This window comes from Girardinichthys multiradiatus, chromosome 9 (assembly GCF_021462225.1).
Source record: "Girardinichthys multiradiatus isolate DD_20200921_A chromosome 9, DD_fGirMul_XY1, whole genome shotgun sequence".
NCBI lineage: Eukaryota > Metazoa > Chordata > Actinopteri > Cyprinodontiformes > Goodeidae > Girardinichthys > Girardinichthys multiradiatus.
The window spans coordinates 2,003,471-2,026,279 of NC_061802.1; the positions used below are offsets into that span (position 1 = coordinate 2,003,471).

General features: G+C 41.0%; 1 protein-coding gene across 6 annotated transcripts in view; it reads left to right on the forward strand.

The window, feature by feature from the left end:
• LOC124873725 (phosphodiesterase 4D interacting protein) overlaps positions 1-22,809 on the forward strand; it is an 88,321-nt gene that overhangs the window by 19,982 nt on the left and 45,530 nt on the right. The window lies entirely within an intron of this gene.

Sequence of the window (22,809 nt, forward strand, 5' to 3'; positions counted from 1 at the left end):
AACCACGCAGGCCCGGCTCTGCACTTTCACCATGAAGACATGTTTGCTCTGAAGCTCGGCGCAGAACACTGACGTTTTGGTTGGATGCAATGATTTTCTTTGAAGTTCTGCTCTGAAGGTCCCACTGGGGATGAAGGGATGAGTCATACTTTAATGCAAACACGCAGCGCAGACGACAGACTGGGAGGCAACCTAAACACAGGCCTCGTATTGAAGGATGAAGAAAACTGGGCTGGGAATCCTGGTGCTGTGTGTTTGAACTACAGTGAATGTGTTGCAGAACTCAAAAAGCCATTTGAAGGAGCACACAAAGGCTTTTATGGGTTTTGGAGGATTTTCTATGTGCAGCACAGGCCAAACAGCCATGGCAGTGACAAAGATGTTGTTTGCTTTAGATTTTCTTTACGTGTTTCTGTTAAACACAAAATCAAGCAAGTTTTAAAGTTCTCAGTGGGCTTCAGATGTGAAGAGTTTGCTGATCATAGGTTCAACATTTCAAAGCTATAATCTTTGAGCCCTTTGTATCACTTCAGCCTTGTAACATGGAGCTCCATCATGTAGATCATCTCCAAACGGTTCCTGGACTGCTGGAAGACATTGCTCTTGGACAATATTTTGATCCCCTCTTGACAATTGGGCAGATACCCACTCAATGAACGAGAAGCATGCATGAAATGATGAGAAGGAGGATTCCTCCGAGAAAATAACTTTGCACCAATCTTCTGCTGTCCGTCCTTGTACCTGCTGCAGAATTTCAGTCTGCTCTCAATTTATTTTCAAGGACAATGTGGCTTCCTGCAAACCTTCTTGACCAAAAGTCTTCACCTCACTGTCTGCAGATGCCTTTGAACTTACCTTCTGCCAATCCTGAGCTAGCTCTGCATTGGTGGCACCACTCTCTTGGATCCTGCTGGACCCTTTGGATATCTCAGCTTGTAGTTCTTGATGATCCATAAACTTGTTTTAGCTCAGTAATATTTTTCAGGATGTGAGGCCATTTTGATACAAAGATGCAACAGATTTATTAGGTTGAAAAGCTTAAGAACTTTTTTTGCATCTTTTGAGACTTTGAGAATATTTCAAATGCATTGACCTGTTTAGTTGAGGTGGTTCGGGCATCTGATCAGGATGCCTCCTGGGCGTCGATTTTTGGATGGATGGATGGATGGATGGATGGATGGATGGATGGATCGATGGATGGATGGATCGATGGATGGATGGATGGATAGATGGATGGATGGATGGATGGATGGATGGATCGATGGATGGATGGATAGATGGATGGATGGATGGATCGATGGATGGATGGATGGATGGATGGATGGATGGATGGATGGATGGATCGATGGATGGATGGATAGATGGATGGATGGATGGATGGATAGATGGATGGATGGATGGATGGATGGATCGATGGATGGATGGATAGATGGATGGATGGATGGATCGATGGATGGATGGATAGATGGATGGATGGATGGATAGATGGATGGATGGATGGATGGATGGATGGATCGATGGATGGATGGATAGATGGATGGATGGATGGATAGATGGATGGATACAGCTTTTAAACAAAAATAACATCTGGAGTTGTCTGGGATTTAAAATTCTGACAGTTCTTTAAAGAGTTGATAATGTTTAACATTTCATTTAATTATTTATTGTGGACCCCTGAGTTATTTTGCTCCATCTTGGTGATCAGCAAGGCAAAGGACTATGTCCATCAGAACATGGGTCGGCCCGGTCCTGCCTGTGTGAACGTTGCAGGTCGCTGGAACTCTATGAAACACTGATGTTGGTCTTTGCTGCTGTGGAAAATGCAGAAAACTCTGAAAGTCAAAGACTCTGCTCTAACTGGTCGCATCTATTAATGCTGCTGCTGCATGCTCTGACAAGCCTCGTACTGAGTTATTAGTAACTTAAGAAATTGCTGAAGATCTTCAAAATGTCTTTAGGAATAACTAAAGAACATCTGATGCACAGAAACATCAGGGTTAGTTTGATTAGTCTGGTTGGCTGTTTGGGTGTTAAATCCATCTAAAAGCTTCATCTTCTACACATCCTGCTTTCTGAAACAAATCAGCTAAACCTTTAGCTTGACCTCAGCCTGACCTCTGTCAGCATGCTGGGATTTCTGACAGGAAGCAGAGATGTGGACATCAAGTTCCAACGCTCTGATGGAGCTCATTAAAATCTGTCAGCCTCTTTCTGCTGCCACAGCTTCACGTTAACTTTTCCTGACAGTGGCAGCGTGTGTTGCTCCTCTCATCTTAATAGGACTTATTGAATCCAGGCTACAGCCGACTCTGTGTGTTTTTCTGTTTGTCCTCTGTCCACATTTTAGTCGATTTAAGGAATCTGCTCCTCGGGTGAAACGTGAACCTGCCGGAGCTGCTTTCATAGCTGTCAAACATCCACAGGCCTGCCGTCCGGAGGTTTTCAAAACCGGAAAAAGAAAAATCACCCAGTCAAAACGCCTCCTGTCTCAAATGGTCTTTATTAGTCCTCAGGAGAAATTGGAAGCACATGGCTGCCTATAAATGTGAAATCAAACCCACCACAGAAACACTTAGATTGATGGAAGATGGTGGAGGATTGCATATAACTTCAGCCATTAAAACCTCAGGACAAATTAGGGTTGCTAATCTGTTATTCTGCCCTCAGTGTCTGAGCTGACTTCTGAAAAGCCTCATATGGTATCAGAGATGGATTACCGCTTCCAGAGTGGCAGTAATGGAGCATTTTCTGGGTTTCAGGGAGACCAAAGCAAAGAGCGAGCGCTCCATCCTGCAGCGTTTCTTCAATCTGCAGAGACTTTTATCTCCGAGCTTCTTCTGTGCTCCTAGTTTTCGTTGTGGCCTTTGAAAATAGGTCAAAATATTGCAGCACTGTGTGTTCCTGTCTTGGCATCACAGTGAGACCATTTTCCCGATTTCACCATCAAATTGAGGACCGTTTGTACCAAAGTGAGGACATTTTGCTGGTCCTCACGACCTATTTTGCTAACGGTTAGGTTTAGGACTAAGGTGTGAATTGAGTTTAGGTTAAGGTTAGGGTTAGATAAGCACTGGTAATGGTTAGGTTTAGGGTTATTGTCAGGGTTAGGGCATAGAAAGGGTTGAAAATGACTGAAAATCAATGGAAGTCAATGGGAGTCAACACATGGTCCTCACTACATATAGCAAAACAAGAGTGTGTGTGTGTGTGTGAGTGTGTGTGTGTGTGCGCTTGAATTCAGCCCTGAAGGTGTTGGCTCTAATTTTCTGCTGCTGAATTAAAAAGCAATAATAAAACACAGAGTGTGTGATGCTGGATTTAGAGCAAAGACAACAAGCAAACTTCCAGTTAGTTCACAGAGTGCAGAACCTCAGTCTGAAGTTCTGCCAGACAACACCATGTTGGAATGTGAGTATCAAGTCAAAACAGATTCAGATTAAACACAAATGAGAATAATTATTTTACTAAAACTAGCCTTAAAACCTAGAAAGATGCAGGAGATATTAATTGCCTCTCGTGACGCTTAACGTCCTTGGTTAATAATTTACTCAAAGTTGTGGTTCCTGCTATGGCACAATGATGACCTAACGAACAGGCATTTGAGTTTCTAAAGGCTGTCTGCACAATGGATGAAGACATGACCAACAGCCAGAATTTGGCTGGTCATTGTAATGGATGGCCTATTCCTGGGTGAAGCATGGTGACAGTGTATCCATGATGTGGGCGCAGGTACACTGGTGTGTCCTGGTGATGGAGAACTTGGTCATGTCATTTTATCACTGATCTTCTGTTGATCAGCTGCACAGTCTGAGAGGGCCGAGTCAGGTGGTGGTGAGATCGCTGCCTTCACCCTGGATCAAGCTTGGTTTTGATGCAAGCGCCTGACAGCACAGCAGGGATGTCATGCGGATTGAAGGAGGTGTAACAATGAGAAAATGATTTAATGACAATAGAAAAAATGCTGCCAGTCCTACAGCAGAGGATAAATAAATGCATCATAATGCTTGGGTTTAAAAAGCAGACATAGAACAGATTACCTTTAGATACACAAAGATCATTTCATCCCATAAAACTCAAAATGAATCCTAAAAATCACAATAAAAATAATAAAGTAGGAACAAACAAAATTTAAAAAAATAAAAACTTTCAGCAAAGACAAAATAAAATTCTCTCAAAGATTAGGTGCCAGACTTTCATAAGATAAATGTACTGTAACCTCTGTAGGTGACACAATAAATGCTTTATTGGGTTCATATTTCAGGAAACATCCATATAAATGATGTTGGTCGGTAATGCAGACCCAAACAATAGAATTTTCCCAAATCCCAACTGACCAAATAATGACGTCAACCTTTCAGCACTGTCTCCGAGCCACACTGTAAAAAATCATTCCAATTTATCCTCCATTTGAGTCAATACCAGACAGACAAGTTCAAGTAAACGTTTGATTTGATTAATAAATTAATCAGTCGGTTGTAAGATGTCAGAACCTCTGTGTGTAAATATATAAAACTCAAATTTCATCATTGTGGAACAGTTATTATTCTCATATTATGAATGATTAGAGCAGCATGTAATTAATAATGTTGCAGTAGTTGTAACAGATCTGTTTATTTAAAAAGAATCAATCAATGTATTTTTATTTCCAGTTTTTCAACACTATGTTTGCCATTTGTGGTATTTCCGATCCCAACAAGACTAGGCGCTTGCTTTTTTGCGTGTTTCCGGCGGATGATCTGATGAGCATTAATGGACGCTCTGACAGCAGACAGATCGGCTTTCAGTGCTGCAGCACTCAGACGGGTTGCAGATCAATACGCAGCAGCTCAGCTTTCAGATCAGCCAACCAGCAGATCTGAAACACCAGCACACACAGAAATGTTCTGCTGACTTTGACCTGCAAAGAGTTCACCGTTACTGTTTTACATCCTGTTTGCTCTAAAACTTTTGACGTCTTCATTATAAAGAACTCTGCAGTTCTAAATACTTTTCTTATGAATCACATGAAAGGTCCAGGAGATGCTTTCCCATCTGGTAACCTGAATCGGCCGGTAGCCAGCATCGACCCAAACCAAAACTACTCAGCCCAGGGATTTCTACTTTGTCCTTTAAAGTTAACATATTTTATTTATGCAACACTGATAGCCCTCATCTATTTTGGTACTTTTCCTTCCAATAATCCAGATTTTCTTGAAATCTTTTAAAATGTTCCTGTCAGCAGTGCTCTGCTATTTCTGGAGGTCTTTCACATTTTTTCTTCGGACATTGCCTGCTTATTTACTCATTTTAGTACCTGGAGATTTGCAGACTCAGCTCTGAATAATTCAGGCAGAATAAAGGCTCCTTAACCCAAGAGATTAATATCAAACACAATCTCATTTTAAACTGAATTTTCCCGGCATTCTATAATCAGTTTGTTCCCATTTCTTTAGTGTATAAAAATGCAAAAAATAAAATGCAAGACATTTTTGTATATAAAGAAATAGCAGTATTACTCCAACAAGATAATTCCTAATTATCTTTGAGATGAAAACTTGATTAACAAAATTTCAAAAACTTGAATTAGTATTTGTTGTGCTTAATTTACTAATTTATACAATAAATCCAGTAACTGTTTCTAGTGTTTGACCAAGAAGCAAATAAGGGACAAACTAATGCTTACAAAACACCACGCTAGTTTAGCTTAGCTTAGCTTAGCTTAGTTTAGCTTAGTTTAGCTTGGCTTAGCTTAGCTTAGCTTAGCTTAGTTTAGTTTAGTTTAGTTTAGATTAGATTAGATTAGATTAGATTAGATTAGATTAGATTAGATTGGTTTAGTTTAGATTAGTTTACCTTAGTTTAGCTTATTTTAGCTTAGCTTATTTTAGTTTAGTTTAGTTTAGTTTAGTTTAGCTTAGCTTAGCTTAGCTTAGCTTAGCTTAGCTTAGCTTAGCTTAGCTTAGCTTAGTTTAGCTTAGTTTAGCTTAGTTTAGCTTGGTTTCAGAAAAAATATATAAATAAATATTCTGACTGTTTGGAGGAAAAATAATAAGAGAGCTGGATCAGAACAAAGACAGAAACAAAGCACTAAAACATAGTAACCCATAGTGAGGTTTTTGGGAACTTTCTCTGCAAACAGAAACACTCATTAACTGCTTTATCTAGTTTAACTGTATATTGTGAGGGCTAAACTTTTCTAATTCAATTTGCTTAAGTAGAAAGGTTTAGCCCTAACAATATAAAATCAAACTACTATTTTTCAGCTATTAAGGCCATTTCTAAATTAGCAGCTGTGTTGCACATTCTGGTTTCAGGTCTGCTCAGATTGTAATATGGTTGTGTTCTGGTTCTGTGGATTCTGCAAAGTAAAACAGTATCTGAAGGTGATGAAGCAGAAAACTTGGATCTATGTGGTTTTCCTGGGCAGCAATGCAGGTGGATTTCTGGAATATTCTGCAGCACAGGATGAATGCATAATGCAACAGCAGCAGAGATCTAATGTCCCCACGCAGCAGAAGTTTCCCTTAGATCCAGATTTCCAAAAAGAATCAATAATGAAAAAATGACTGTTATTCTTACATCTGTCAGCTTAGAACCACATAACGTCATCTCTGACTTCTAACATCTGTGGAGGATTCATAAAGCGTCTGTGTCTGTAGAAAGGATTCACTGAGCTACACTAGCGCCACCACCTGGACACAAAGTGTACTGTACTGTTAATTGCTTCCAGGAGTTTGCAGTAAATTTGCAGCCCTCTTCAGCGGGTCAGAGACAACATATTGACTTGATCACAGCGTCGGTCATGGATGATAATTGTTAAGTTAAAGTGTCCAATAATCTGCTCCCAGTTGTATGAATATTACTTTGACTGCCTGACAGGCAGGATGTGTGTTTCATTTCTCACTGGCTTTAATTATTTTTATTTCCTCTAAATTATAAAAGCAAATTATCTTCAGCACCTCAGTGTGTTTCTGCTGCTCCGTTCAGGTTTTAGGCTAATTTCTGTATGCATGTTATTCATATTTGCAGTAAAAGTGTTTTTTTGCTGCGAGGAGAGCATTAATGTGATCTATTGAACATTTGTCCTCCCCTGAGCCCATAAATCTTATGAAACCAGTTATACACTAAAACAAAGTCTTTAACTTTGTGGCTGCTTGGATCCTGCAATTACCCTGACAGTAATGTCGGCCTTGAAAAGCTGTGTACAAGACGGCATTAATTAAAGTCACATGACTGAAACCACAAGTCATGGCAGCTTGTCCGGGAAAAGGACAACAAACTACCAAACAGCATGAGGTAAATCTCCAAATTCAGGTTTCTTCTTTTCCTCTTCTCAGCAGAACATGAAGATCAACCCATTTATTCATGTCTGCAGACATCAGTCCAGGACCGTTTTGTTTTTCCAAATGTTAGTTAGGTGGTGGAGCCCTGATGATCTGGGCTTGTTTGGCAGCTTCAGAACCTGCTTCAGACCATGACCTCCACTGTATACCAACGTATTCTAGAGTCAAATGTGAGTCCATCTGTCCAGTATCTGAGATGTGGTCCACACTGGGTCATCAAGAGGACAATAATACTGAACACAGCTGCAGATTTACAACAGGTATATTTATGGTCTAGTCAAAGTCAAGCCTTAGTTCCACAAAATCTGCAGAACTCCCTGTTTGTTTCCACAAACAAGGATTTTGAGTAACAATTCTGAGTAATCCTTAAAGATGCTCCCAGCAGGCTGCTTGTTTCTGCTGAACTGACTGATGATCTCCATTTGTTCTTGTTTCACGGAGTCAATTTCTAAGCTGGTATCTCCACTTCTTTCCCCCTCAGATACGTTCTTCAAAATTTGTCTCTTCATCCCGTTATTCCTCCTTTCTGTGTGTTTTTCCCTGTTGGGAAAACGTATCAAAGTTGTGAATGAGGAACATGTGCAGAGCAGACCTCCTTTCCTCAAATACCAAAGAAAAATGGGCGGAAAAAAATGATTTTAAAAGTAGAGCTTCTTCAACTTCTCTACATGCCCACATGGCATCATTTATTTCAAGCATGGGCTTCCAGGAACTGGCACATTCTGGAGCTGAGAGATGTTTTGCTGAGCTTTAGGACCAGGTGCTTTTTGGTGAAATCCTCTGATTTTTCTATAATTGAGGGAACCATAAAGTTGACTAACTGTTAGCAGAGGAGAGAGAAGCAGCAGCTTCTCCATTTGAAACCATCTGACTTGTCTCCTCCAGGTTCAGCTGTTTATCCTTAATGCTCCTCTGTTCAGACTTGTTCCACATCATTTTTTCAGTCCTAATTTTAAAGGTGTTAAACAGACATATTTTCCTATTAAGATATGGAACAACACTATGTCTACACTATGAACAGCATTGTCTGATAGAAACGACACGGTGTTGAATTTAGTGAAGATTTGAAATGTTTTGCGTCTTTTTTAGGAAGCAGAAACATAAACAGTCTCCTACAGGCTCGTCTTTTTCTTTCTGTGGATCTGGAATGGCAGTATTCCCACTTTACTTTCTTGTCTCGGGCCACCCTGGAAAAATATTTTCTTTTGCCAGAGAAACGTTGGTATTGAACCATCGAGTTTCCTGGTACAGAACTGCAGCCCAATGAAGCTGTCTTGTTATTACTGCATCAGTTTCCAGTAAAAACTTTCACAAAAACTCCTTTAAACACATCCCTGCCTGTTTAATCCAAACTCTGAACACTCATAAAGACATAAAAACCTTGTTTAATGTATCTTTATTATTTTAGTTTCTGAATCCTGTGTGCAGAAGATTAAAAATGTGAGCAGAACGACCGAGAGGCTCTTTATGTGTTGATAGTTAATACGTTCCCTCCTGATCAGTCAGGACCTGTAAGTCAGGACTTGCAGGTTACTGTGTGAAACAGGTAAGGTTTATAAAAGTAGCCTGCTAGTTCTGTAAAATCAAGCTGTGTTTTCATAGACAGTAGCCTAGAGAGTAACCTTTTAGTTGCAGAAAATAACCTGCTACAGCCATAAAATTACCACTTAGATCTGTAAAAATAACCGGTAAGTTCCAGAAGTTAATGAGCAAATTCTGTAAAAGTAACCTGTTAATTTTATTATTTTTATTATTATTTATTAAGTTCAATAAAGTACCATATAAGTTACAAACAGTAACCTGTAAACCCCCCAAAACTCTGGAAATGTTTTATAAATTCCAGGAGATTAAAAGTTTCAGATTGCAACCAGTTCTCTCTGCAACTTCAGTTTAAATACTTTTACACATCTCATCTAGAAAACCATATTTCTCAGTAGCTGCCATGAACTGAGTGTACAGAGGACAGAAACTATGCTTCAGACCTAAATTTGTTGCCATGTGGAAAAAACTCTGTTTGGTTTTAAATTGAGGAAAATTTACCTTTTAGGAGATTTGAAAGCTTTCTTCAGGGTGCAGGCACTTGGCAGGTAACTAACAAGCCTAAAAGACTGAGCGTACCCTTACTGAGTAATGCTGTGAGTAAATACCAAGCCAATTATTGCTAACGAGGGCCTAATTGGAACCAGATGAGCATTTATTGAATTTGTCATAGAAAGGTAGAGGGAAGATGGCTAATGAAGTGGAGCCGAAGCCCAGGGCCAGACCGCCAAGCGCTGCATAATACACCTGGCACTGGCACAATGTTTTCCAAATTTCTTGAGCTTTTTTACTCATTTCATTCAACTGGGGAAATTTCAGACTAATAAGTACAATTGCAATAGGTTGTTCCTTTCCAGTTTGATGTCAGAATGTGTTTCATTTAGGCTTCAGTGCCTGAAAACTTGACATATGATGTTTGGCGACGAGCGGTTGACGGGTCTCTTGATGTACATTGAACCCAAACAGTTTTAGAAGCTTGAAATTTGAATGATGGAAAATGTTCACACGGTATGTAGCCACAAAATGTAGAGCTGATGTCCCAAAGTGACCTCAGCATAATTAAAGGCTTGGCTGCTTCACAAAGATAGGCTAACACTGTGGTAACTGTCAGTAACAGTAGAGTATGTTCAGCTGCTTTTCATTTTACAACCTTATCTCAATCATAATATGGGATATAAAAATAGTGATGGAACATGATCAAGCATTTTTAAATAATGCATTTCCTATATTCAGAAAGAGAGTCATTGTTTACAGCATACTTACAGCCAACAGTAAACACATTATTACACATAAAACACACCAGAATGATGCCAGAATCTTGATGGCTACAGAAAACCTGCAGTTGAGCTGCAGCTTAACATGTTTTATCCACTCCTGCCTGAATCTACTCACTATTATAAATATAAACAAATAAATGATGCATTTTTGTGCTCAATCAGATTCTTAATTAGAGATTCTTGGTTTGAATTTTGTGCAAACCAAACGTATAAATGTTTGTGTTTAAAATGCTAATTAGCATCATATCTGTGCATAACTCTGACTGTAAGATGCCAACACTGTTTTTAATTCCATCTTTTGTATGTGTAGAAAATGCATCAGCAGGTCTTAGTGGTACACATGCATCACCTTGGCTGATGGGTGGTTTGAGGCAGGTGTTTTTTAAAAATCATTGCAGTTGTATGAAATCTAATTTTTCCAACCTCATTGCACTTGGTGCCTGTTAGCTTGATTCCTCCACGCTGATCTCTCCCTCATTCTGCACAAACACCAGGAGATATAGAGTAGATGACTTGTTGGAATCAAGTCGCTTTCTTCTGCTAAAAAGCTGATAGTTACATTCTGTCTTTGTCAGACAGACCGTTGTTCAGACTGAACATTAAAGTGTAACGGCACACATCAACAGTCTGTCTCTCAGTCATCACACCAGAGCTCCACATGAAGTCAACCCAGAGAAAACTGGTTCACAGTCAGAAATCAGGGTACCACGACCATTGTCCTGATTTCTTTCTCTGCTGAGCTTCTATCCACATCCATCTCCTCCCTCCATCATGATTTATTCCTGCTTCTGACCCCATTTCCCACCCCGTCCTCCACCCTGCCTCTTTGTCTCATTATGCAGTCGCCTTTCATCCTGCCAGCTGATGGTTCAGTGCAGCGAGGCCCTCGGGCTCCACTGCCCGACTCTTTGATTTCGGTCCACAGACAGCAGAAATGAGGGCACGTATCCAGAGCATACAGGACACGTAGGTCTCCCAAATGACTGTGTGAATGTGCATACAAACATAGCTATATTTTACATGGACTACATGGTCTACTGCACAGTGCAGGCATCAGTTCGGCCATGCAACTGGACGGTTAACGCTGAGCCATCTGGACATTTCATTGGTCACACTGTCACATGACATTTCCTTCATACAGTCCCCTGTGTGTTTTTTTTTTTACTGGAATAAACCACTGAATGCAGCAGCTAATGTGTTAGAGGAAACAAATCAGTCTCTCGCATCTGATTTGTTTCTGTACAGCTCTCTAAAGGTCCCTCCGCATCATTTTAGTCAGGTTGAGGTCAGGACTTTGACTGGACCATTGCTTTTCCTAGATTCTTTTCTTTTTCAGCTTCTCTGTCACAGGTTTGTTTCTGTGTGCATCAAGCTCAACCCCCTTTACCTGTGTTTAAGAATCTTATTTTGAAGTAAAACCAGAAGTAGTTCTTGATTTGTTTAGTTGGTTGTATGATGCAGTTTGCTATTAAAAGCACTGTAGAAGCCTTGGGTGGGGTCAGTCTGTGTGGCAGTTATTTTGGGGGGGCCTCAGTAGAAAAGGAAACAAGATGCAAATGATTAGCATCACCAGAATACAGTGACAATCAAACCCAGTTTAATGTATCGTCTTGTTTCATGAGCTAGATGTAGCCTTGCACCGCTATGTTTAATCAAAATGTATCAATTTTATTCATATCTTTGACTTCAGAGACATATTCATCTCCAACAAAATTTTTTGAATTCAAGCATGTAGTTTTCAAAATAAAACAACTTTAAGAGGCCAAACTCAGCTTTCATGAAACTAATGTTTGTATGAACCGTTCTATGTTCAGGTATGAGCTGGAAATAAAAAAATGCTCCTCTTGTTTTGACCAACTACTCAGATGTCCTTCACAGTGTGTCCATATATGTCAGGATTTTAGCTCAAATTGATTTAAAACATGTGAATATGCAGCACATACAGTACAGATCAAAGGTTTGGACACACCTTCTCATTCAAAGAGTTTTCTTTATTTTCATGACTATGAATATTGTAGCTTCACACTGAAGGCATCAAAACTATGAATTAACACATGTGGAATTATATACTGAACAAAAAAGTGTGAAACAACTGAAAATATGTCTTATATTCTAGGTTCTTCAAAGTAGCCACCTTTTGCTTTGATTACTGCTCCGCACACTCTTGACATATTTTCAGTTGTTTCACACTTTTTTGTTCAGTATATAATTACACATGTGTTAATTCATAGTTTTGATGCCTTCAGTGTGAAGCTACAATATTCATAGTCATGAAAATAAAGAAAACTCTTTGAATGAGAAGGTGTGTCCAAACCTTTGGTCTGTACTGTATTCAAAGAAAACTACTGAATACTTCAGAATGACTGATGAGGGCAGCTTTCGAAGATCACAAGAACGTCTGGCTCCTTGCAAGGAAAATATACGTAGATGATGACTATTTCTGGCCATCTTGACTGTAATGTATATTACAGAATAATAATACTTGCATGAATTTGCATCCTGACCAGGAAGCTTTCATTAAGAGTTTTTAATCATTAGTTTCGCTCTGCTGTTTCGCTCGCCATCTCATGGACAATTTGCAAATTGCAACCTTAGTAGAAACTGAAAAGCTAGAAGAACTTTGGAGATGTGTCTTTAGGGTTGGTCAGAGGAGTTCTCATATGAAGGTGTAGATCTGGATCCAGAACCTGAATTAGTTCCGGTTTACATGCAGACACTTCTTAAGGTCCTGAAGTTCTTCTCAGTTGTTTCATGTTTTTTGGAATTCCTCTGCTTCCTATTTAAGTAAAGGAAAAGAGTCTAAGTTTGTTTTCTCAGATCTGCCTGGTGTTTCTCTCTCTTCCCGTACAGCAGAAATGAATCCAAGCGCAGAACCTGAAATTCAGGGAGGTATAGAGTTACCCTCCTTCCTGGCCTGTTAGGGAGAGTCAGCCATGACAGTTGGTTCATTTTGGGGGGAATTTGATACCATAATTTAGATCTGCCATAAACACATGGAATGAAACGCAGATCCGCTTTCTGTGAAGTGAAGCGATGGGAAAAGTGCAGCGTTCTGGCTACAAACGCCCTGCCGCAGCCCTAGAATGAAATGCATGCTCTTATGATTACATGTAATGTGTTTATCATTGCTTACACAAACTGATGGAAAGTATTTGCTTGGCCTTGCCATGCCGCCTGAATGTGTGTGCAGCAGAGGTTTCAGATTCTGCTCCAGGTCGGCTCTGTAATGACCCGCTGTTTACACGTGTAGATTGTGCTGACTCTCTCTGGTTTCCTTGTTGTCTCTGAGGTCCAACATGTGCGTTTGTCTGAAGATAAATGGTTTGTCATAAATATTGTGCTCTGACTGTTTGGGCGCGCAGCACAGAGTGTTCGTTGTCTTTGCATGTGTTCATTACTGAATGTGTACGCGTGTTGACGTCCGCTGATTAGGCCTGGCACTGCTGCAGAGAGGAAGGTTTGAAGAAGATTAACTTAGCAGGATGGTTTCCTGCCAGATCTGCAGAAATCAAGTGTTTCCACGCTGAGGGCCAACAGGCAGCAAACACATGTCGAGCCTGAAGGATGTTTGACACCGTGGACACAAGTATTCTTCCAGAAATGATGCTGTCAAGCAGCCAACACCAAGGCCAGGAGCTGAGATGCACTGCCCCAAACAGCCACTAGATGAGAGATAAAAATCACATTTTGGCACAGAAATGTTGCGGAAGGCATGCGTCCTGGTTGCTTCTTGCTCACATTTTTAAGGCTTGCAGTGGAGTCAGGAAGTCTTTGGGGCCTCTGCAGGAACTAACGATTAGATAATAAAAAGGATTTTATGTAACTGCATTGAAAAGGGCCTGAGGATCAGAGGGTCTCTTTTCTGGTTCAGGTTCTGATTTCATGTTTTTCTCACTGATGTGTAGAAAAATGTAGAGAACGAAGCTAGATGAAGATCAACCTGCAGACCAGTGATGGAGACATAAATTAGCCGGTAGGAACCAAACCCAACAGGAGGGCATTAATGGTGCTGTCAACGAGCTTACAGGTTAATTTCACTGAATGGTAGCACTGCGTATGACAGCCTTCACCCTCCCAGAACTTACAGGTTACTTTCCTGAACTTTCCTGCAATTTACCAGGTACTTTCAAGTACGTAAGTAAAACTTTATTCATATAGCACCTTTCAAGACATACAGGTCCTTCTCAAAATATTAGCATATTGTGATAAAGTTCATTATTTTCCATAATGTCATGATGAAAATGTAACCTTCATATATTTTAGATTCATTGCACACTAACTGAAATATTTCAGGTCTTTTATTGTCTTAATACGGATGATTGTGGCATACAGCTCATGAAAACCCAAAATTCCTATCTCACAAAATTAGCATATTTCATCCGACCAATAAAAGAAAAGTGTTTTTAATACAAAAAACGTCAACCTTCAAATAATCATGTACAGTTATGCACTCAATACTTGGTCGGGAATCCTTTGGCAGAAATGACTGCTTCAATGCGGCGTGGCATGGAGGCAATCAGCCTGTGGCACTGCTGAGGTCTTATGGAGGCCCAGGATGCTTCGATAGCGGCCTTTAGCTCATCCAGAGTGTTGGGTCTTGAGTCTTGAGACTTCTGGCATTTTGGTATTTCCTTCTCCCCAGTCTTCCTCCAGACTCTGGCACCTTGATTTCCGAATGACATGCAGAATTTGCTTTCATCCGAAAAAAGTACTTTGGACCACTGAGCAACAGTCCAGTGCTGCTTCTCTGTAGCCCAGGTCAGGCGCTTCTGCCGCTGTTTCTGGTTCAAAAGTGGCTTGACCTGGGGAATGCGGCACCTGTAGCCCATTTCCTGCACACGCCTGTGCACGGTGGCTCTGGATGTTTCTACTCCAGACTCAGTCCACTGCTTCCGCAGGTCCCCCAAGGTCTGGAATCGGCCCTTCTCCACAATCTTCCTCAGGGTCCGGTCACCTCTTCTCGTTGTGCAGCGTTTTCTGCCACACTTTTTCCTTCCCACAGACTTCCCACTGAGGTGCCTTGATACAGCACTCTGGGAACAGCCTATTTGTTCAGAAATGTCTTTCTGTGTCTTACCCTCTTGCTTGAGGGTGTCAATAGTGGCCTTCTGGACAGCAGTCAGGTCAGCAGTCTTACCCATGATTGGGGTTTTGAGTGATGAACCAGGCTGGGAGTTTTAAAGGCCTCAGGAATCTTTTGCAGGTGTTTAGAGTTAACTCGTTGATTCAGATGATTAGGTTCATAGCTCGTTTAGAGACCCTTTTAATGATATGCTAATTTTATGAGATAGGAATTTTGGGTTTTCATGAGCTGTATGCCAAAATCATCCGTATTAAGACAATAAAAGACCTGAAATATTTCAGTTAGTGTGCAATGAATCTAAAATATATGAATGTTAAATTTTCATCATTACATTATGGAAAATAATGAACTTTATCACAATATGCTAATATTTTGAGAAGGACCTGTAGATCACAGAGTGCTGTACAGAAAAACATCAAACTCGAGTCCACCGAAATAGTTAGAAAAAGATGAAAACAGACCAAGTGTTCTTGAAACTTGGTAAGTTCTAGAAAGTTCCATAGAGAAGAATCAGAAAGTAACCTCCAAGTTAACAGAAAGTAACCCTTTGTTCTGAGAAACAAGGGGTTGTTTTATGTAAATATACTTAGTGAATTTCCAGGTTACCTTCTGAACTCTGGTGATTTCCAAAAACTAAGTGTAACTAAAGTAACCAGCAAGTTATGAAATAATAATAATAAAATATAATTCATTCTAGCGGGAGGAGCTCGGAGTAGAGCCGCTGCTCCTCCACATCGAGAGGAGCCAGTTGAGGTGGCTCGGGCATCTATACCGGATGCCTCCTGGACGCCTTCCTCGGGAGGTGTTCCAGGCACGTCCCACCGGGAGGAGGCCCAGGGGACGGCCCAGGACACGCTGGAGGGACTATGTCTCTCGGCTGGCCTAGGAACGCCTTGGGCTCTCCCCGGAGGAGCTGGAGGAGGTGTCTGGAGAGAGGGACGTCTGGGCGTCTCTGCTGAGTCTGCTGTCCCCGCGACCCGGTCCCGGATAAAGAGGAAGACGACGAGTACGAGTACGACGATATAATTCAGTCTGGTGCCTGAAAGCACCCTGTAAGCTGCATAAAAGTATTTTGATAATAACAGAGATGTCTGCAAACCTTCAACGTTCAAGACATTAATTGTTCCCAGCTCCCATTTTATTAAAGATACTATTTTCTTACTAAGACAAAACTTTTCTATATTCCTAAAATTCATCATTTTTTTCTAACAACTATTTCAGATGTTTCGACTCTCTGCGTTCTGCTTTTACCTCTCTTGCTTTTATCTTCCATCCCTCTGGGCTTTGGATGAGCTCATTTCCTGTCTGGCCTGCTCTTAACACTCACACCTGTGGGTGAAGGAGGACGGAGGGATGAAGGGAATTCTGCATCCAGAAAAAGCTGTTTGTTGGCTCAGATTTCAGATTTTTCTGACGTGTGTCGTTTTGCCAAAGCAGAGCCCCATTAATGCTCTGATAAACACATGTGGGTGAAATGCCAGCATGTCTGCAGGGAAACCAAGGTGCATGCACTCCGCTCCCACCCAACACACTGCAGCACTCTGTATGTATATTAAGACATCTAATAGCCTTGTAAGATGGCCTGAAGGCCCTGAATCCTTTTACTTGGGCGCTGGTTCCAGTGACCCCGTGGTACTGTGTTGACAGGGTTTCCTCCTCTCCAGGTCAGCCATGGTGCTGGTTTTCTTAGCCCCAGGAGCTGCTTGAGTCCAGGTCCCGCTCCCTGCACTCCGTCCTTGTTCTCTGGGAGTATCACCCTGCATCATCAGCCGCAGCTTTGAGCTTCAAACTCGGGACTATTTGTCGCAGCTCATGCACTCTTCCGAGTTTCAGGTGTCTCAGACAGTCGGGTCAGAAGGTAAACATCTGATTCTGATCCAGTGAGCGCGCTCCTGCTGTCCTGGAGTCAGATCCAGCTTTTTAAATTCACTGGTCCTGTGGATCTGTGCAGCTTAGGTTCAGCTTGGCTGAGAGGAATCTTTTAAGGTTCACTGTGTGATATAAATACTGCTTTAGTAACAATGAAAAGGTCCTTCTTGTTATTGGCCCCCAGATAGCCTTTCAGTCAGTGAGCAGGGATAAATTACCCTCTTAGCCAGCATTAGGAGCTGCATTTATGATTCCATCCGTTCCAAAAACCAAAACGGCATCAATCATGGTTTGAAAAAGGTTGGAAGCTTCCCACAAACTCTGGTGAGCTCCTAATATTTCATTTATCATGAAAAACCACAAGAGTCTTATTTCTGTAGCAGAAATGCAAGGCTTTCTCCTGTTTATGGACTACAGTATTTGTCTGATTTCCTGTTTGTGAAACAACTACTTGGTCTGACAGACAAATGATGTGAACCATTTTCATTCATGGCAGCACAGTTTCATAAATGAAATAGAAAATCAGTGAGCCAATAACACATTCACTGTTTGTAGGATTTCAAAAAATATGTTTTTAAATTTAAAAAGGTTTCATTAATGTTGCTTGTCTTTTGTTTAATCCCCAATAAGTTTGAAAATAATCCATAATTAGGCGATTGTTCATTTTGCATCATGTACACCCTGTGGAAGCCTAACCCAGTAAACGTATCCATGGGAGCTTTCAGTTCTGCCATGACCCAATGTGTGGAACCCCTCACCCATCCAAAAGCCCAGTACCAGAAGAAACCAATACCACCACCAGTTTCAAGACTGGGGGAACCACTCGCTCCAAGCTTGTTCTGTAAGAAAGGTGGACCAGGCCAGTATGTGTCGAGTCAAAGTCAGGCTATCTTTCAGTTCTGTTGTGGTGGTTCTGGTGCTAAACGCCGACCGATCCTTACTGGTTCTGAATGTTGGCTTCATCTCCTCCCTTCCTAGGTGTAAGTTAGATATTAGAACCAGAAACTGGTGAACTCTTGATGAAGTTTAGGTTTCCATCCAGATTTAACCTTTGCAGCTTCGCTGGTCCTTCCTCAGGATTAAGTGATTATTCTGATCTGTAAATTACAGCCAGTTTTATTTGATTAGTGATAGTTATTCAGTACAGAACAATTATTAGTTGACTATAATTTTGTAGCTGAAGTTTTGATCTCCTGAATCTTCATGAGACTGTTGAATGTTTCATGAATATTATTATAGTTTAAAGTTGCCCAACGTTGTTAGAATAGAAACGAACAAGTCTGAAGACCTGAACGGTGAAGCTCATATGCATGTAAAGAGAAAACAGTTTGAAGGATCAGATCTGATGATGCTGATGTTCATGAAGGATCTAAACATTAAACTTCTGTTTTGTGTTTCTCCTCTTCCTTGATTTTCTTCCTGTTTCTCATCACTTCTCTGTTTATGTTGAAGCTGCCCCCTGCTGGCCAGTTTGTTTATTGTGCTATGATTAAAGTGTTACAGCAGCTGAGTGTGAATGCAGCTACAGCTAAAAATAAACAGCTTTGGGACTGAAATGATGTAAATGTTGCACTGATCGCTGGTCAGGGGAGGAAAACTGGATCATTTGGAAGTGAAGAAAACAGAAAACTTACAGTTTAGCAGTTTAATAAATGCAGAGGATGGTTTAAAACCAAATTAATAAAAGCCGGGGAGTCTGCTGCTCGCCGCACTGCTCAGTAAGTAGGGGTGGACATTTATCTTATCGTTTATCTTTATAATGAATACGTTTTTATCATTATAACAATTTTATTTTATATTAACGACACTTTCAAATGAATGATGTTTGAAAACCCAAAAAACTGACTGTCTATTTCTCTTTTATCCACTGTTGGTTCCAAGAGAGCATCAGTAAATATCAAGAATGGAAAATGTGATTAAATAATATTATTAATCACAACTACTGTGTCACCGGTGTCCTGAAGAAGCCTGTTTCCTGCTCTAACAGTTGTATTTGTGTTTGTACCTTCAGTCACAGACAAAAAGCTAAAACGAAGTTGGAAACAGCTTTTTATTGTTATCAATAAATACAACAAAATACGGCAATAAACTATTAAGTTCATATCGTCCACCTCTAGCAGTAAATGTTCAGCTCCTGTTTATTCAGGTTAGTAACTTAAACCCAAACGTCTAATTCTATGTGAGCCATTATTCAGGACCTGGATGGAAGAAAGGGTTTAATAGTTTAATACTTGTGATTGTTGTTTCCCATATGAGTAGGCCAGCAGAACCCGCTGTGTTCTGGAGCTTTTAGTTTGTCACAGACACTGCAGGTTTTTCAGGATTTTTAGTTGAAGAAGACCTGGTTAACTGATGCATGGAGACAGCTCCATGGTTTTTACTGCTAGTATTTTATTTTTATTTTAATTGTCCAAATTTGGTGGATCTAAACCTTGCAGTCATAAACTGGAATTGGAAAAACTACAACTGGTGCATTTTCCAAATCAAAGCTTTGTTTTCCTGCAACATGGACCAGCACGAAGCGTTTTCCTGCTAATTTATGTCCGCTGCTTCCTCCCAAACAGCCTTTAATGTGATTATATTCAGAGTTCACATCGGCTGTCAGGATTTGGTTTCATTCAGAGAAAGGGCGGATTGGATCCTGCGTTGTAAACAGGAACGTTGCCCTGTGGAGAACTCTGTCCTGGTTCTGCAGCCGTAGCGTCTGGAGGCCGTTAAACAGCTTCAGATCTTTGTGCTTCTGGCATCATTAAAGCAAAGCTTTAACAGTTCATACAGAATATTCCTGGAAATCAAATCCATCAGTGATGGATAGAAAGTAAATCTTATTGTGTAAAAATGCGTTTTAACCAAATGTGAGCCAACTACTGTGAGTCCAACAGATCGAACGGGGAATCAATGAGAGATCTGGTAAAAACCCCTTTACGTGTTCTGACCCATTCTGACGGAGGAGCCTTTGTGGGAACCCTATAAACATTTCACAGATTTCCATGTCATTGTGAGACACTGATGGTGCTCGGTTGCATCTCCAGATGGGATCTGATTTATTCCAGAAGCTGCAGGAGATTAGACACCAATAGATGTTCCTCTCCAACATTTAAAAAGGTTTTCCACCCCCCTGGATATGAGTCTCAGTAGTTTCATATTCTGTTTTTCCTTTGAATTTAAATCCTCCATGGTGTTTCTTCACTGCAGGATGACCCCTGACCTTTTAGATGCAGATCTGAAGTTACAATGCTGCAGCTTAGCATAAATTTATCAAAAACATGGATTTTAAAGGAACATTTAGTTGTATTCAAATCTAATTAAAATGTTGCACCGATGGACTTTAAACGTTAATATTTTTTGGAATGTATTCGGACCAAATTCTTCAGAAACTGCTTTTATTTCTATAGTTTGAAAACAAATGTTGGAGTTTCAGTTTTCTCAGAGTGACTGCAGCTGCTTCTCCAGCAGAACTACATCCAACCCATCACACTAAAAGTTTCTTTTTCCAGAAAGCGTCTGAGGGTCCGTTAAGCTGAAGCTGTGAGGAGGCGTGCAGCAGGTGGCTTCATGCTCCCCCGTCTTTTATTGCGTAATTCTAATGAGCTCCTGGAGATATTTTCAGTGGCTCCCTTCATGATTTAATTAGGTTTACAAATGATAATTTCTCTATTCACCGTGACTAACCGTGAACCGTGGCACTAAGATAATAAACACAATCAGACATCTCACCCTGAAGAGCTACAGCAGCATGGCTCGGCGCCGCCGCCGCAGAGCGCAGCTGGAAAATGTCAGGATCGCTGGCATCAAGGAGCTCCTGTTACTGGTAAAGGCAGAAAACTCCAAGCGCTGTGCCAGTCCGAGGAGCGCCTCGTGTGCACACACTCACCACACACACACACACACATGCACACAACATACACACACAGCATACACACACACCACACACACACACACACACACACACACACACACACACACACACACACGGTTTAAATGAAAGCTGCTTTGCTTCCAAGCTATAAAGATGAAGCTGAAGGTGATGGTCACTGTCTCCATGGTGACAGCACCATCTCTCTGTTCCAGGTGAATCCTAACACACGTATAAAAGGAGCATGAAGAATATCTTCTGAATTACCCTGGACCATGAAGCCCTGTGGGAGGGGGGGTATAAGGAGCATCAGGAGCCTGGAAGATGTTCCTATGCTCCTGTTTTCTGCTCTCCTAATGGATTCTATAGAAGTCCAGGAGAATTAAGAGGATTTCATTTCTTGGTCACATCATGTTTTAATAAATTCACGTATTTCTCTCTGTTTGACCTCTGGACGAGCCGCTGAGTTTTCTCTTCCAGCTCCTGGCAGCTGTGGCTGGATTTTCAGTTTTCCAGTGTAGATGCTGCCTTCGGGCCCGGTACCATAAACTTACGTACTATATGCGTGGGTGGATGTTTCCACTTTAGTTAGTCAGTACTTCTTACAATCTGAGCCCCGAAACTGACGAGAAACGCTGGAAATCCCATCTGGCAGGAATATTAGTAATGTTTGTGGTTTGGATTTTCTGTGGAAATGGAAGTTTTTCAGTGTTGTCGTCAGAAATATATTCCTGGTTTAGTTTATCCCTTTGGATTGTTGTTATTGACAAACTGGGGTTGAGACTTTCACTGCTGCCTCTTCATTAAGCTTTTCGCTGGTTGTTTCTAACTCTAAACCACCAACACGGGAAGATCTGCTCCTAAATACCTCCCTGGTGTAGTCTGTCCATCTTTACGTCAGGTATTATGCAGCATTTAGGGGAAGATCTGCCCAGAACCATGTAGATTTATGTCGAGTACAGCCAGGGCAAATAACACTGCATTCTAAAAGACAAGCGCTGTTGAGTTTAATATTTTTTACCTTCAGTCATTGATTAAAGGGTGGAATGATTTCACAGTCTTCTCCAGTCTGCAGCGGTGCACCGTGTACAAACAGCGATACCATAGGAAGCGGTTTTACAGATTGGAGGAGCGCCTTATTAGTTCAGGGCCAGCAGCTGTTGGTGAGGTAATTAAATCCATTTTGAAGACAACTGCAACCCAGAGCAAAAATAGGTGCAGGCAGCTTCTCCAGACAGTGGGCCTGCATGTATTTAGTGCTATCTGCTTTGTGAATCTAGTGCAGAAATTAGCAGACAGAAAAGTGCAAAAAATCCAGCAAACTGCATGAAACCCTGATGAAAGCAGATGAACTTGTTGGGTGGGGGCCATGCTTTTTGTTATAGATACTCAGTTGTTGAACTATGAACCAGAAGATCTGCTCCTAAATTAAATCCATTTTCATTTTGAGCTAAACTTGTTCATTTTAGATTCTTTTTGCAGCCCTGTGCAGACATTACTGCAAATCCTTCAGGTTTTAAATGCAGTTTCATTGCTGGGGTTTAGATGTTAGGATTTCTGCTGTGGAAAATAATGTCCCTTCCTGTGCAGCAATGTGGCACTATTAACTATTTTCAGCTGCAGAAACTGGCAGCTGGAAGGGAAAAGATGGCAGAGGAGGCATCTCTGTCGGCTGTTAACTTTAAGCTCTGCATGGATTTTCTCATGTATGTGCAGAATAACACATGTTGCTGCGGTTTGCGTGTGTTCATGTGCAGTCAGTGAGTCTCAGACATCGGACAGCTCTGCATGTGTGATCAGCATCTCCTGCTTTAACATTCCTCAGTGACAGCTGAACACCAGTGGCTTCTTTAAATAGCTCAC